The 16,833-nt window shown below is 50.2% G+C and overlaps 1 protein-coding gene and 1 long non-coding RNA gene across 31 annotated transcripts in view; both read right to left on the bottom strand.

The window, feature by feature from the left end:
* Positions 1–16,833, bottom strand: part of RARB (retinoic acid receptor beta) — a 1,227,259-nt gene that overhangs the window by 101,838 nt on the left and 1,108,588 nt on the right. The window lies entirely within an intron of this gene.
* On the bottom strand, positions 174–5,248 carry LOC145517846 (uncharacterized). The gene is made up of 2 exons (XR_014062383.1): positions 3,107–5,248; positions 174–424 (listed from the first exon to the last, which is right to left on the bottom strand). It is a non-coding gene; the product is annotated as an uncharacterized LOC145517846 (long non-coding RNA).

Here is a 16,833-nt window from a genome sequence, read left to right as displayed (position 1 = left end):
GACACCACCCTTATGGCAGAAAGTGAAGAAGAACTAAAGAGCCTCTTGATGAAAGTGAAAGAGGAGAGTGAAAAAGTTGGGTTAAAACTCAACATTCAGAAAACTAAGATCATGGCATCTGGTCCCATCTCTTCATGGCAAATAGATGGGGAAACAATGCAACAGTGAGACACTTTTATTTTTTTTTGGCTCCAAAATCACTGCAGATGCTGCATCTGCAGCCATGAAATTAAAAGACACTTGCTCTTTGGAAGAAAAGCTATGACCAACCTAGACAGCATATTAAAAAGCAGAGACATTACTTTACCAACAAAGGTCTGTCTAGTCAAAGCTATGGTTTTTCCAGTAGTCATGTATGGATGTGAGAGTTGGACTATAGATGTTGGACTATAAAGCTGAGTACCAAAGAATTGATGCTTTTGAACTGTGGTGTTGGAGAAGACTTTTGAGAGTCCCTTCGACTGCAAGGAGATTCTACCAGTCCATCCTAAAGGAAATCAGTCCTGAATATTCATTGGAAGGACTGATGCTGAAGCTGAAACTCCAATCCTTTGGCCACCTGATGCAAAGAACTGACGCATTGGAAAAGACCCTGATGCTGGGAAAGATTGAAGGTGGGAGGAGAAGGGGACGACAGAGGATGAGATGGTTGGATGGCATCACTGACATGTTGGACATGAGTTTGAGTAAACTCCGGGAGTTGGTGATGGACAGAGAGGCCTGGCGTGCTGCAGTCCATGGGGTCAGAGTTGGACATGACTGAGCGGCTGAACTGAACTGAATGGCTGTGGAACCATGTGTGAATGTATTACAGATCACCGGAGAAGGCAGTGGCACCCACTCCAGTACTCTTGCCTGGGAAGTCCCATGGACAGAGGAGCCTGGCAGGATGCAGTCCATGGGGTCGCTAAGAGTCAAGACACGACTGAGCGACTTCACTTTCACTTTTCACCTTCATGCACTGGAGAAGGCAATGGCAACCCACTCCAGTGTTCTTGCCTGGAGAATCCCAGGGACGGGGGAGCCTGGTGGGCTTCCGTCTATGGGGTCTCACAGAGTCGGACACGACTGAAGCGACTTAGCAGCGGGGACTGTATACTTTAAAGCAGGGGTCCCCAACCTCCAGGATCTGATGATCTGAGGTGGAGCTGATGTAATAATAATATAATAAAGTGTACAATAAACGTAATGCGCTTGAATCCCAAAACCATCCCACCCTGCTCTGGTCCATGAAAAAATTGTCTTCCACAAAATTGGTTCCTGGTGCCAAAAAGGCTGGGGACCACTGCTTTAAAATGATTAGTATTACATGAATTATATCTTAAAACAACAAGAGCCAACAACAAAATCCCAAAGCCTCGTGAGAGGGCACAGTCATCCAGCACCCGGGCCTGCTCTGGCCACGATGGCACCTGGACCGCTTGACTTAGCCATGGCAGCAACATTGCTCACTGACCGCTTGGCGAGGCCTGGACCCTGCCTCAAGGAACTCACTAAATTCCACAGCGAACCGGAATGCTGGGCGTTCTGATTCTGTGTCTACAATCTAGAGACTGGAGGCCCCAGAGTCACTCTGTATGCAAGTCATCAGGATGTGAGCGGAACATACGGAAAAGTAAAGAGGGGCTTCGTGCACTGCCCACAGCCCGTCCCCAGTGGGCCCAAGCACCACCTACCGCCTGTCCACCCGCGACCCCCAGAACATTAAGCTCAGAGCAGTCACAGCGCTGGAGGGTCACCGGGGGGAGGGGGCCAACACTGAGTGCCCGCTCCCTGCCAGAACGCAGAGGTGAGGTGGGAAGGGGACCCTGGAGCTGGACAGGGAGGCGGTGCTGCCCGTTTCGAGGCCAGGGCTCCGCCTGCTGTGCTCGGGGTCCGGCCTGGGTGCTCTCAGTGGCTGTCTGGCGGCCACGGGACCACGTTACCTTCCAGATGGCTCGTGCCCCTCCCCCAAGCAAAGTCCCCGCAGCATCTCCATAACCAGAGGACTCCTGGGACTACCGCAGACTCCTCTGCAGCTGCTCCATGCAGCCTCCTGCCTGGTGACAACACCCCAATTACAGAGAGGCTCCTAAGTTGATGGACGGGTTTTCTAAACATTGGCTCCAGCAGCTCGCTCTGCTCAATGGTTTTGAAGTGCTGTGGAACGCAGACGTGGTGTCTGGGCCAGGCGTGTGGACGGCTGCCAAAACCACCAGCATGGAGGGATGAGGTGGTGTAGAGCCGGGGGCGCTGGCTCCATCCCTACTCGGGGCTCACGTCGGCGGTGGCTGGGCTGGAGCAGAAGCTCTCTCCGCACAGGGCACCGGTGAGGTCTGGGGTGCTGCAGGGCCCGGGGTCTGACCGTGTCCCCTGCTGGAGTGGCCGGCCCCCTCAGAGCCTCTCTCCTCAATGGTCACTGGCGGGAATGGCGGGTCCCCTTGTCACACAGGAAGAAGGATGGAAGCTCTTCCACATGGACACGGGTGGACCTGAGCACCATGGACCTGTGGGCAGCATTGTGGGTCGGTGGCTATAAGTGGCAGTCATGCTTTTGAAGAAGCCAGTGGGTAGCGGCACCACGTGAGCAGGTGGACCATTGCTTTGTCCATCCATTCATTCATTCACCAAATATTCTGCGAGTACCCACTCTGTGCCATCTGCTGGGGGGAATGAGTGGGAAGCCACACGAAGCCTCCTGCTTCCACGGCACTCACTTGTGGGGGGAGACACATGGTCATTTGATAACAGTGACAGAGACAGGACTGTTGGCATCACTGTTATTACATGTACTGTGACTCGTGCTAGAGAGTTGTTTAAGACTGTAATGTTAGTACAACTTCCACAGCAGCTATGGGGCACTCGCTGAAGCCCTCTGTTCATATTAGATCATTCAGTCCTCACGGCCACCTGACAGGGAAGTATCATCATCATGCCCATTTTGCAGATGAGAAAACTGAGGCACAGAAATGTAAATAACCTGCCCCTTCCTATAACTGAAGTAGAGGGGGTTTTGAATTCGGAAATCCTGGCTCCAGGGCCCTCAGCCGTGTGTGTCACACTCACATGTGATGCTATGATGTGGTGAGTGTCATGAAGGAGGCTGCAGGAGCGCTGAGTGTGTTACTGGGTGTGTGTGTGTGTAGGGGGGCAGTGTGTGTGTGGGTGGGGGGAGTGGGGTGTATGTGTGCGCGCGCAGGTGCGCAGGGGGCAGTTGGGGAGGAGGTCCCAGATTAGGCACTGATGCTGGAGAAAGGGGAGGAGGAGTGGAAGGGAAGGCCGGGCTGCTGGGGGAGGGCCCATGAGTCTCTGCTCTCCAAGTCTGGGCTGGAGACTCAGCCCCGAAAGGAGCCTGCGATGTGTGACGTTTGGTCTCTTCTTTCACTCCCACTGGAACTGGCTGGCACGTGCGTCAGCCCTGTGACGTGCCAGGGAACAGGCGTGGTGCATCCGTCAGGGCTGGGGGGCGGGGGGCGGGCCCCTACTGTCACCTCTGCCTCAGCGCCTCCATCCCGTGGTGGGGACAGGCGGTCTCCCGCACGGCCCCCTCCAGGCTGTGAGCCTCTGGAAGGCAAGGGCCAGCACTTACCTGTGTGTCTGCAGGGTTCGATGACCCCGACGGTCCACGGTGAAGGCTGAGCGTGGGATGGATGCGGGCTGTCAGCTGTCGGGACCCAACGGCGGCACCCAGAGCCCGCCTGAGCCTGCTTCTCCCCCAAATTCAAGGTCTCACCCTCGCCTCCCGGCGCGCAGGGGAGTCATGGCCACCCTCGGCCCCAACAGTACGGCTGACAGAGCAGCGGATGTGCAGGGGGTTGCGCAGTGATTCATACACCCGGCAGAGCCTGGCCCCGTGTGGCAAAATGCGCCTTGGACGAAAGGCGCTCCATAAAGTATCAAGTATTCTCCTTGTGAGGGCTAAGTGCCACAAATCAGATTTGGTGGCATAAAAGTAACATATTTATGATCCACTATCATATTGCAAATGAAATGAACGTAATAAAAGTGTCACTTATACAAATACCTCTGATGTACGGATCTCGACCTATGAATATGAAAACAGACACCCAAGCACTTTTATTTGAATGTCTAATCATGAAAATAAATGAAGTCGTGTTCATTTCAATGTGTGCACTTGTGCATGTATCTGGAATATTGATTCCTAGGCACACAATAAAATGTAATCCGGGAAACACGCAAAAGGGAAGAGATCTCACTTGGGCTCAGGAGTAGATGAAACAACATACAATCAACAGTGTTTCTGTCCATTAAAATTCTCTAGATTCAGTCTACTGAAGGAGGCATAATGGTCTATTTATTCTTATTTGAATATTAAAGCCTGGAGTCCCTTCATCCTGACTCTTCACTTCCTTAACTAACTGCACAAATGACGAGCCTCAGCTGGTGATGACAGCTGTCTGGTGGCCATGAGCAGGGGAGGGTCTGTAACTAACATACCGCTATACTTGAAAGAAAATCACAAAAACATAGTTTCATCTTAGTTTTCAAACCATTTGCTGAACGAATTATACAGATGAACTACCCATGGACTTGAAGGCAAGTGGATTTGTAACTAACAGGAAATACTCGGAAATACTTCCCAGTGGTTTCAGGATTTGGGATTCTTTCTGAAGCGATTAACAAAGCAGGTCCCAGTGTGACCTTGGGCAGGGTTGGGGTGAGAGAAACAAACAGCCCCAAGGTCAGGATCCCCTGGGCCGTGAGGACTGTGCCTTTCTCCCAATATTGCAGTCACCACGGAGGCACGTGTAGAAATTGCAACAAATACACAGAGAAAGGAGGTTACCGGACGAGGCTGCAGCTACATTTTCTCCACCGCGAACACATGTGCCCTTTGGACCAGTTTGAGGACAGGACACCCGTGAGTGTCTGTTAAATGAATACAGCCCTGGTGGCTTCCCTGGTGGCTCAGTGGTAAGGAGCTCAGGCCTGGCATGGGCTTAATTGAGTCCGACTCTTCAAGATCCCAAGGACTGTAGCACACCAGGTTCCTCTGCCCATGGGATTTTCCAGGCAAGAAGACTGGAGTGGGTTGCCATTTCCTTCTCCAGGGGATCTTCCCCACCCAGGGATTGAACCTGCCTCTCTTGCATCTCCTGCCTTGGCAGGTGTATTCTTTATCGGCTGAACCACCAGGAACCTACATGTCAATTCAGGAGACACGGGCTCAATCCCTGGGCCGGGAAGATCCCACATGCCTCGGGGCAACTAAACCTGTGTGTGCAGCGCAACTGCTGAGCCCGCACTCTAGAGCCCGTGCTCCGCAGCGAGAGAAGGCACCGCAATGAGACGTTCACACCGCAACTAGGGAGGAGCCCCTGCTCACCGCCAGCTAGAGAAAGCCTGCCCAGCAGTGAAGACCCAGCACAGCCAGAAGTTACAAAAAAAAAAAAAAAAATGAATACAGCCCTGTGCTTGGACCTTGCTTTGGGGGTTTTGAAACGGAGGTCAAAATAGCATCCTCCAGGGGCCATTCCAGTCAGCCACGAGCCAGCATCGGAGGGCGTTGCGGGCCCTACACAAGAGCAAAGCCTTAGGAACTGCCGGCGCTCATGGTGACCGAGCACGGAGCATACTTAGAATTTTTGGAGAATATTAAATATGCAGGTCTCGGTGGGGAGGGAGAGTAGTCTGGACATAGCATTCTGAGAGTTTAACCAGGATCTACCAGCCTAGCTCAGCTTCTTCAAGTTATCCCAAGGACTTATAGAAAATCCTCGAATAGCAGAATAACAGAAGGTCCAAATACTTCTGTTAAAGTGGTACCTCCTACTAATAAAACTTTCCAAGAGATTTTAAACACACTTCCCTCTCCCTGGCTGCTTTCAGTCATGCAGCGCTGACCTCTTAAGGGAGCCGTGCTCCTCCTGTCTCACACCCCGAGCCCTTCCCTGCCGTGTCTGGGCGGGCAGGCAGCGGGGTGCAGCCGCCTGTCTCTGCGGCAGGCCCAGTTTGGTGGGCACCCTTGCACGGCAGGAGATTGGAGCTTACTGGCTCTGCTGGAAGAGACAAACCCTTTCCTCTGGAGAAGAATCTTGGATGAACTATAGCAAATACCCTATATTTAACTCTGGAGACAAACCCTCTTGCCTGACGCATGAAGACAGCGCTCGGCCATGAGCAGTGGAGAAAGTGCAGGCAGCCTCTGGGGGGCGCCACTGGGGCCCTCCTCTGCCCCCGCCCCAGGCAGCAAGGGCTCCTCCGGCCAGGATGGCTCCCCAAACCCTGTCCACTGGAGGCGCTGTTTCCCTGAGCGCCATCCAGCATCATCAGGGCTGAGATGAAGGATTTTACTGACGCTATGAAGCTGGATGCTAGGACTGCCCTGTTGGCGCAGCGGGTGAGAATCCGCCTGCCAATGCAGGAGCCACAGGTTCAGTCTCTGGTCGGGGAAGATTCCACATGCCGCAGAACAACTAAGTCCATGTGCGACAGCTACTGAGTTCATGCCCCACAACTACCGAAGGCGATGCCCTTAGGTCTGGTGCTTTGCAACAAGAGAAGCCAGCGCATTGAGGAGCCTGAGTACTCCAACGAGAGAGCAGGCCCTGCTTGCTGCAACTAGGGAGAACCCACCCGTCGGTGAGGACCCAGCACAGCCAAAAATAAATGATTAAAGAAAACTATATTGAAAAAAAGGGATGCTAAGAAATGGAGACTGAAGACATTGTGCCTGGCCATCTGCCTTTAAATCAGGAGTAAACTCACACCCACTGCGTGATCAACGCGCCTCATCTGCTAAAACCTCCGGTTTAGAAAAGGACAGTTCAGCCTCCACTTCCACGAGCCATTTTCACGGGCCGGGCATGCCTTGGTATACGAGCAGAAGTTAGCTCTGCCGAGCTCAACCTGCCCTCGCCTGTCTGAAAGGCTGCTAAGTGGGTTTTTCTGACTGTGTAAAACTGCAGGGAGTTTGAGAGTCAGGAATCCAGAGTCTTAAAACAAGGACCATGTATCCAGAGTGACAGGACTGAGCAGAAGTGCTGGTACCTCCCTTTAGTTGTTTTTTCATGAGAAGACTTTGTATAAAGCAGTGTCTGATGCTGGGGTGGGGTGGGGTCTCCAAACAACAAGAAGAAATTTCCCAGCAGACTGTTTCAGATAAGCCTGTATCCTGCTCTGTGTCCCATACATTCTTCACAGCAAGTTACAGGCTGTCAAATATTAAACAACACTCTCCATCAAGATTTGTATGGAAACAGAAAAGACCCCAAATAGCCAAAGCAATCCTGAGAAAGAAGAATGAAGCTGGAAGAATCAACCTTCCTGACCTCAGACTATACTATAAAGCTACAGTCATCAAGACAGTATGGTACTGGCACAAAAACAGGAATATACATCAATGGAATAGGGTAGAAAGTCCAGAGATAAACCCACGAACCTATGGTCACCTATTCTATGACAAAAGAGGTAAGACTATACAATGGAGAAAAAAAAATCTCTTCAATAAGTGGTGCTGGGAAAACTGGACAGCTACATATGAGAGAATGAAACTACAACACTCCCTAACACCATACACAAAAATAAACTCAAAATGAATTAAAGACCTAAATGTAAGGCCACACACTGTAAAATTCATAGAGGAAAACATAGAACACTGTATGACATAAATCACAACAAGATCTTTTTTGATACACCTCTTAGAATATTAAACTTAAAAGCTTTTGTACAGCAAAGTAAACCATAAGCAAAACAAAAACACAACCTTCAGAATGGGAGAAAGCATTTGCAAATGAAGCAATCAACAAGGGATTAATTTCCAAAATATACAAACAGCTGATATGGCAGCTCCATATCAGAAAACATAATTGAATCCAAAAAATGGACGGAAGACCTAAATAGACATTTCTTCAAAGAAAACGAAATGGCCAAAGGGTACATGAAAAGATGCTCAACATCATTAATTATTAAAGAAATGCAACTCAAAACCACAATGAGGTACCACCTCACACCAGTCAGAACGGCCATCATCAAAAGTCCATAAACAATAAATGCTGGAGAGGGTGTGGAGAGAAGGGAGCCCTCCTGCACTGCTGGCAGGAATATGAATGGGTGCAGCCACTGTGGACAACAGCACGGAGGTTCCTCAGAAAACCAAAAATAGAACTACCTCATGACCCAGCAATCCCACTCCTGGGCATGTGTCCAGAGAAAACTCGCTTTAGAACAGATACATGCACTCCAGTGTTCACTGCAGCTCTATTTACAACAGTCAAGACATGAAAGCAACCTAAGTGTCCACAGAGGAATGGGTGAAGAAGATGTGGTACATATACACAACGGAATACTATTTAGCCATAAAAAGAACAAAATAATGCCATTTGCAGCAACATGGATGAACCTAGAGATTGTCATACTGAGTGAGGTCAGACACAGAAAGATAAATACCATGATGCTGCTTATATGTCGGAACCTTAAAAAAAAAAAAAAAGCACAAATGAACTTATTTACAAAACAGAAGTAGAGTCACAGTCGTAGGAAACAAACTTATTATGGTTATTTATGTGGATGGAGAGGGGCAGGATAAATTAGGAGACTGGGATTGACATATTCACACTACTATATATAAAACAGGTAACTAACAAGAACAGGGAACTCTACTGAATACTCGGTAATGGCCTGTATGGAAAAAATATGTCTATGTATAACCGAATCGGGGCTTCCTGCTGGCTCAGTGGTGCACAATCTGCCTGCCAAGTAGGAGACATGAATTCGACCCCTGCATCAGGAAGGTCCCCTGGAGAAGGAAATGGCAGCCCCCTCCAGTACTCCTGCCTGGGAAATCCCATGGACAGAGGAGCCTGGCGGGCTGCAGTCCGTGGGGTCACAAACACGTTGGACACGACTGAGATACTCAACAACAACAACAACAACAACTGAATCACTTTGCTGTGCACCTGAAATTAATGCAACGTCGTAAGTCAACTATACCCCAATAAAATCTTTCTAAAACAGATGAGTTCTAACAACCAACAATTTCATTCCTATGGTCCCCTAAACCCAATTCATTTTCAGAAAATGAATTTCCGTTCCTGTTGACATTCTCCTGCTTTCCCTCTTAAAACATTTTATAAAACAGAAACCAGGTACTTAGCTTGGGGAAAGTTCTGAGATGCAGCCTCAGGGATTCCCCTGAGGGCACAGGACCCCTCACAAGCCCTCAGAGTCAGGGCAGGAGTGCAGCGTGAGAAGGGGGGTGGCCCCACCCTTTGGCTCTCCCCTGCAGACTCCCTCCGCGCCCTGATGCCTCAGCGCCTCCATCCAGAGGTGGAGGCAGGTCCCAGTGCCTGCATCTGGCTGGCCCACGACGCACTCCGACCAACTCCGACCAACTCCGACTGACCAACGGAGCTCAGCGGGACTTGTGCAGTGCCAGCCTCGGCGTGGAGAGCACCATCACTGCGGGAACAGGCCAGGCCAGCCTGCTGGAGGAGGAGAGACAGCAGCCCAGGTGGGACGTTCCCAGATCAGCCGAGAGCCCTGAACCTGGGAGGGCACTCCGGCAAGACGGGGCGGGGGTAAATCGGGAGACCGGGCTTAACATATACACACTATTATATATGAAATAAATAACGAGTAAGAACCTACTGCATGGCACAGGGAACTCAGTCCTCTGTAACAGCCCATATGGGAAAAGAATTTAAAAAGAATGCATATGTGTGTGTATAACTGAATCACTTTGCTGTACCAACTATTGTTAGTTTCAACTAACAATGCTGAAACTGACACAACATTGTAAATCAACTAGACTCCAACATAAAACAAAAATTAAAAAACAAACAAAAAACCCCCTTCTTTCCTAAAGGACTTTCTTCCCAAAACACGCTGTGGAGGGATCTGGCCCACGGGCTGAAGTTGGCAGAACTGTGCTTTAAAAACATGTCCTTGATTTTTAAGAAGCTGTTTGTACAATAAATCCAAATTAGGGAAGAAAGTATTTTTAACAAACAGAAAGGGCTTAACGCCCACTCTCCCACGTTTGTTTTCCCTTTGATTTCAGTAATCAGGCGACACGGTGGACGTCAACTGCTTTTTCTGCCCGGCACCAAAGCCCTGCATCCCCACAGACTCTCTTCTGGAGACCCTCCTTCCCCTCCCCGCCGCCCCTGACTGTGACCCACAGTACGTCCTGCCCTGGCTGAGAGCTAGAGGCGGACTCTTCCCCTCACCACACACAGAATAAAAAGTTGTCACTCCCTGAGAACAGCAGTTGAGCACAGTGGTCAAGAATCTACCTATCAATGCAGGAGATGCGGGTTCGATCCCTGGGTTCAGAAGATCCCCTGGAGGAGGGCAGGGCATGGCCACCCACTCCAGTGTTCTTGCCTGGAAGACCCCATGGACAGAAGAGCCTGGCGTGCTGCAGTCCATGGGGTCGCAAAGAGTCAGACACGACTGAAGCGACGGAGCAGGCACATAACCCCCGCCCCCCCGAGAGCATTGGGGGACAGTGGAGCAGGAGTAGGGGGGCGGCCAGGGGAAACCGTCCCTGGGAGGGAACACCTGAGCTGAGAGCAGTGAACTAGATGGAGAACCTCCCAGGCTTTGGGGAAGGGTAAGCACCCCGGAAGCAGAGAGGCTCGGGGATCTGAAGTCCTGGTGTTCTGGGAGGTGTTCTAGGGGTGCAAGGGGGTTCCAACTCGTGAAGCTTTCAAACCTGCCCGGTGCGGTGACGCCCAATGCCGATGCCTAGAAGTGCATCCGGCGGACATGTGCCAAAGGCCCCTGGGCTCGGCCCTTGCTGGAGGGGAGGGAGATGGACACATGAGACGTGACCAGTGCAGTGTGTTCACTGCTCCGGTCTCACGAAGCAACACCTCAGATGATCTTGGGGAGGGTGTGGACAGGGAGCAGGGGTCTCCTTCCAAAATCCTTATTCTTCTTTAATTTTTATTCAGAGCTTCTCCAAAGTTATTATTGCATTCCCCTCTGCCCTTTTGCAAGATGGCCTAGTCAAAAAGGGAGTCTCACAAACAGTGAAAGCTAATTCACATGGAGAAGAGGAGGAAAGATGTAAAGACTCTGGAGATTCTCTAAAGAAAGCTGACCTGCACCCTGCCCACCCTTCCTCCAGAGATGCCCAAGAGCACGTCTGGGCACCTTCCACCAGGAAGGACGGTGAGGCTTGACGGCCAGAAAGGTCGACAGACAGGGATCAGCAGGGTTCTGTTTTATTCACCCAAGTCTTCCCAGAAAAACAAACAAACAGAAAACTGCACAAGACGCCAAAAAGTATCCTCTCCCCAGAACTAAAATTTTAAGATATTTAAGCACCGTTACTTTTCATCATAGACTCAACGGACACGAGTTTGAGCAAACTCTGGGAGACAGTGGAGGAAAGAGGAGCCTGGGGTGCTACGGTCCGTGGGGTTGCAGAGTCGGGCTTGACTTAGAGACTGAGCAACAACACTTTTCACATATTTCATAAAATTCACCAAGCAAACGATACTTTGCACATCTTCCTTCATAAGATTTCTGTTTTTCATTTGAAAGCTTCAAAACATAAAATTATACCTTAATGGACACGTCATTAATTTTTCCTGTCCTGACAACACGTATTTATATTTAAGTGTATCTATTATGGGAAGTTTCAAGCATGCTAAAAGTAGAGAAAATGGTACCCCAACCCCCCGAGCCATTCAACGGCCAGCTTCAGTGATCGACTTCTGGCCAATCCAGAAGTTTCCTCCCCGACTCCTCCCTCCAGAGGACTGTGAAGAAACCCCAAGATGTCACATGCTTTCCTCTGAAATATTTCCAACTCCCTTTTTTTTTCCATAACTTTTTTCCATACCCTTGCTTCATTTTAGAGGAGTGAGGTTTCATCTTTTTCTTACAGATTTTAGAAGGGAGAGAGGCCGAGGGGGGGCCCTCAACCTAAAACCTGGACCACAAGTGCAAGACGGTGACCTTCCTGTACTCAGAGCAGAGCCAGGCGCCCTGGAAATGTCCAGAACATGAGGAGAGGTCATGCTGCCCTCCCACCACCGAGATGAGGCTGTCCACCACCTCCTCTCCGCGTCCCTTCCGCTCACAGCCAGGTCCCTTCCTACGAGAGTGAGCAGCGCCTCCCAGCTCAGCGTTCCCAGCGTCGAGGCGCACAGAGCAGAACTCTGCGGCAGTTAAGGGTGGCCAGACCTTAAGCTGGAGACGAACGCTGGACTCTATAGTGATAATTCTTCTCGTTAATTCCACTGGGCCCCTGTCCAGCCTGTTCCCCCACTTACCCCGGAGTCTTCTGACTGAATTTGGGAAACTGCACAGTGGTGGGGCTGCTCCAGCAAGTGCCATTTTTAATCACACAGACGTTCTGCTACCAGGCATCCTGACTGCAGAGGGGCTCGTGGTCAACCGTGAGGGTCAACCTGACTCTCTCACGCCAGGGCTCCTGCTGATAGCCACCTTATTTCCAAACTGGGAAAGGTCAGTAAGTTGTGGGGCTTCCTTATGATGTGTCTGGACTTTTAAAAAAATAGCAACAATTATGAAACATTAAAAAGTGCCTCGAGCTAACTTCAAAAAGAGCAATGCTGGGATGTCCCTGGTGGTCCAGTGGCTAAGATTCCGAGCTCCCAATGCAGGGGACCCAGGTTCCATCCCTGGTCAGGGAACTAGATCCCATCTGCCACAGCTCAGAGTTCACATGCCACAGCTAAAGAGCCCACCTGCTGCAAGGAAGATCGAAGATTAAAGATCCCGTGTGCAGCAGCTAAGACCCAGTGCAGCCAAATACATGCATCTATATTTAAATATAACTAATAGATTTATAATATAAGTAATAGACTTCCCTAGTGGCTCAGAGGGTAAAGCGTCTGCTTACAATGCGGGAGACCTGGGTTCGATCCCTGGGTCGGGAAGATCCCCTGGAGAAGGAAATGGCAACCCACTCCAGTGTCCTTGCTTGGAAAATCCCATGGACGGAGGAGCCTGGTGGGCTACAGTCCACGGGGTTGCAAAGAGTCAGACACAACTGAGCGACTTCACTTCACTTCAATAGATTTATATACAAATATATATTTATATTTAAATACACATATATTTATACTTAAATATATGTATATTAAAGAGGAATGCCGATGAATGTGGAGTGGACCTCTCGTCTCTGAGAACTCTTGCTGATCCCTAGGTTTATAACGGGGCGATGGAGGGCCCCTTTGAGAAAGCTAGTAAGAGACAATGCAGCTGAGACAGCCATATCCTGGGACCCCCGTGAGGCCTCCCTGCAGCACATTTAAAGGGCTCTCTACCCCGGGTGCATCCAGAGCCTTCCTCTCCCCCTTCATGAGTCCTGAGATCATGCCCAAGCCGTCCGAGCTCATGCACCCGGAAGGCCCGTGCTCTACCTCCGGCCCTGACTTCCCCACCAGCATCAGACGTGGGCTACTGCCCCAGGATGTCGCTCAGCCCCGCCCGTCGACCCCCTCCTAAGGGGATCCCCCCATGCCCTCACCCGACCCCTCCCTCTGGTGCTGTCAGCTCAGTGGCTCTGGACCCTCTGCCTGGCCCGGGCCCCAGGGAGTGCCCCTCATCCTGTGGACCTGCCGAGGTTGGCTCTGTCTGCTTGCATCCTCTCTGTGAATGACGTTTGCAGGCAACAGCCCGTCTGTGAACGTTAGGCAAAAATAATAAAAATAAAATAGCAATAAAAGTGTTAGAGGTGAAACAGGCTGTATCCACAGAGGTGTCCCAGCTCATTCTCTCTCATGGGGCCCCATAAAGCATCCAGGGAAGCACTCAGGTGACCAAGGTCCTCACTACGGCACTTCACTGGAAGGAGCGGCTTGCTGCTCTCAGCACCCTGCTAAGACCCCGTCCCTGCAGGCTTCCATGATGATCTTTCTTAGTAATTCTGCAGGCCATGACCTTCTCAACCCCTTAAGACAGACAGACATGCACGCTCACATTCACTTATTCCCTTTCCAGAGGCTCCAGGAAAGTACAGAGGGTAAACTAGCCATTGTCAACCATGCAGACAGCTTTGACTCTCCAGGACCTTAACTGCAAAGAGGCCCCTGGTCTCTCAACCCACTTTGTTTAAGTGGCAAGTGTTCTCAGACTAACCTCACTTTACTTTGGGTACTGTGATGGAGGACTCCCTCCCTGTGCCTGGAATGTTTCAAACAACAGGAGGGGACTTTGAACTTGTGTCCTGAATGGAGAGCTGGGGGGTTAGAGCTGCCAGGGACCTTATTGATCCCCTGGAGGCCGTCTCTGGAGGGCTCGGTTATGACAAGGTGGGTTTACGTCTGGACCCTGGCCACGGAGCCGAGGCAATCCCAGCATGGTACCTGGCTTCTCTCCGTGGTAGCTGCCCCGACCAGGAGGGCAAGGTACTAATCCAATACAGGTGCCGAAAAGATCCAGAGCGCGATGAATGGTCACCAGCTTGGCGGCTCTCCTTTCCGCGTGTGGCCCCTCAAAGCGTTCAGAGCCAGCGTCTCCTCCCTGTGGCTGAATCTCCCCAGCCCCGGAATTTCCAGCGTGCTCTGTCCTGTCTCTCAGGGGACAGCTGGGTCCCAGGCTGTCCTGCTCTAGTTGCCGTGGATAATGTTCTGAGAATGAGGTGCGCAGAGCAAAACTCAACAGTGCTCCAAAATCTGCTCTGACCAGCCGCAGACAGAGAGCCCCGCGGGCCTCCAGCATCTGATCCACCCAAGATCGACGCCTCGTCTCCCCTGGACCCGCCCTCATCTGTCTCCGTCCAGACCTGCAGGAAGCTCCAGCTCTTCCAACCTTCTCAGTCGTCCATGCTCTTCTCCGGGGCCAGTTTTAGGTTGGAGTCTTCTGCCTGAGGCCTCTCCCTTGAGTCTAACCGTCTGGGGGCCTCCTCTGCCCTGCCCGGGACCCCTCGGCGCCTCAAGGGGGCCCAGCAGGCAGGGGGACCCTTGGAGGGGCCGCTGCTCATCGGGGGCCCAGGAGACAGCGTAGCACACGCGGCAGACGGATTCGCCACCCCCAACCCGGATGCCAGTGAAACAGCTGGGAGAGGCCACAGACGGGAGGAGCCCAGCTTCCCTCCTAAACACGCGAGTAGGCCTTCCACCAGAGTAAACAGTCAGAGAAGTACGAGACTCCAAATGCAGAGTCAAACCTCCTCGGAATGAGATCCCCAGGGGCTCGCCCTGAAACATCCGTAATGTCAGCTGCTGCTTCAGAGGGTATTGGAAAAATATTTAGAACTAAAATATGGTATTTCTCCAGGGGGTGTATATCAAACATGGGGGAAGAGCAGCAATTACTAGAGAAACTCGATAAATCACCTGTCACTTTTCTCCAGGTGCACCAATAACACGTATTAGAAGGGCTCAAATCTTGCTGTTCCCTCCCCCCATTTTTTTTTTTTGTTCAAGTCTAGTGAAGCTCCATTCAGATCATGGGCAGGGAAAAAACACCCTATATAATGCAGTCAGTAACTTAGAGAGTACATCACATTTAAAGGAATGGGCTTCAGAAATGTAGAAAACAAACTGACAGTTAGCAGGTGGAGGGGAGGGATAAATGAGGAGACTGAGACACACACACTCCTACATATAAAACAGGTGACCAGCGAGGACTACTGTACAGCACAGGGAACTCGACTCAATACCCTAGAACGACCTGTATGCAAAGAATCTAAACAAGAGTGGATACATGCATACGTATAAACAGATGCACTTTGCTATACACCTGAAACTAACACAACATTGTAAATCCACCATATTCCAATAAAAATTAATTTTAAAAAAGTCCATTTACAATTAAGAAATGTTGTCCTACTAAATTAAAAAAATTAACACCGAAAGAATGGACTTAGCTAAGACTTCCCCTCAGTGCCGCTTACAATCCGGGGAACCTGAACACCGGTCTTCCTGTATTATTCATTCCATAATTGCTGGGTTTTATTAGAAATATGATCTATTATAACCTTGAATAGAGTACATTAAATGACATTGAAAATTAGATTATTCTGATTATTAGAGAAGTGAGAAATGTGCTAAACATTTGTAAGACTGATAATCAATCAGGGTATCCATCTGAGTGTAATAAAAATCAATCTGGAGCCAGTGCGTTTAAATCTAATTTTTTAAGCATGACATTTTCTTCAGAGTTTCTCTCTAAAATGTCACCATCTTCTACAACGGTGATTGATTCTGTCTCTAGGGAGAAGCACTCACTCCAATTACTTCATCTACTGCACACAAACCACAGTCCACTTACAAAAAGGCCGAATGAATCACAGCAAGAACGATATATTTTGGGGGGCGGGTCACAGATAGATTTATGTCACTCAGGCTGGAAAATCACCAGTCTTCCTCCCCCAGCTCAGACAGACAAAATATGCTACTTAGATCTCACGTGGCTCTTTAGTGTCCTCCAACAGAAACCAGGAATTTCCATAATGGGTTTTTATTTCAACTGAGAAAAAGGAAAAGACCGTGGCTTATGTAAAAAACATGATTCCGTTCATGTCTTCTCCAGAGAAAGAAAAAAAGGTATGACTGTTAGTTTGGCCTTCCTTCCACCACCCCTTCCACCCATCTCCTAACCCATTCACCCATCAGTAGACGATTACCGAACTACAACTGAGGTCACCAGGAGACTGGCCAGCTGGGGACTCTTTCTCTTGATATTTACCTGGTGGAGGAAGGTTAATGAAGTGACTTTCAAGGGGGGGCTTCCTGAGCTGACCCCACATTCTGTAGAGGGAACACTAGCTTGGCACCCCCTATCCACTAACTCAGCTTGGCCCCCAAGAATGGCACAAGTGAATACTGACTTTACAGAATGTTGGTCTTTTCCTGGCAATGGTAGGAGAAAGGGGAAGATGACATTTATGGAACCTTTGCCATGACC

Source organism: Giraffa tippelskirchi, chromosome 8 (genome assembly GCF_054371585.1).
Source record: "Giraffa tippelskirchi isolate mGirTip1 chromosome 8, T2T-mGirTip1v1.2.pri, whole genome shotgun sequence".
NCBI classification, from domain to species: Eukaryota; Metazoa; Chordata; class Mammalia; order Artiodactyla; family Giraffidae; genus Giraffa; species Giraffa tippelskirchi.
The sequence above is the reverse complement of the archived record's forward strand: the minus strand, read 5'-3'. Positions and strand labels throughout refer to the sequence as shown.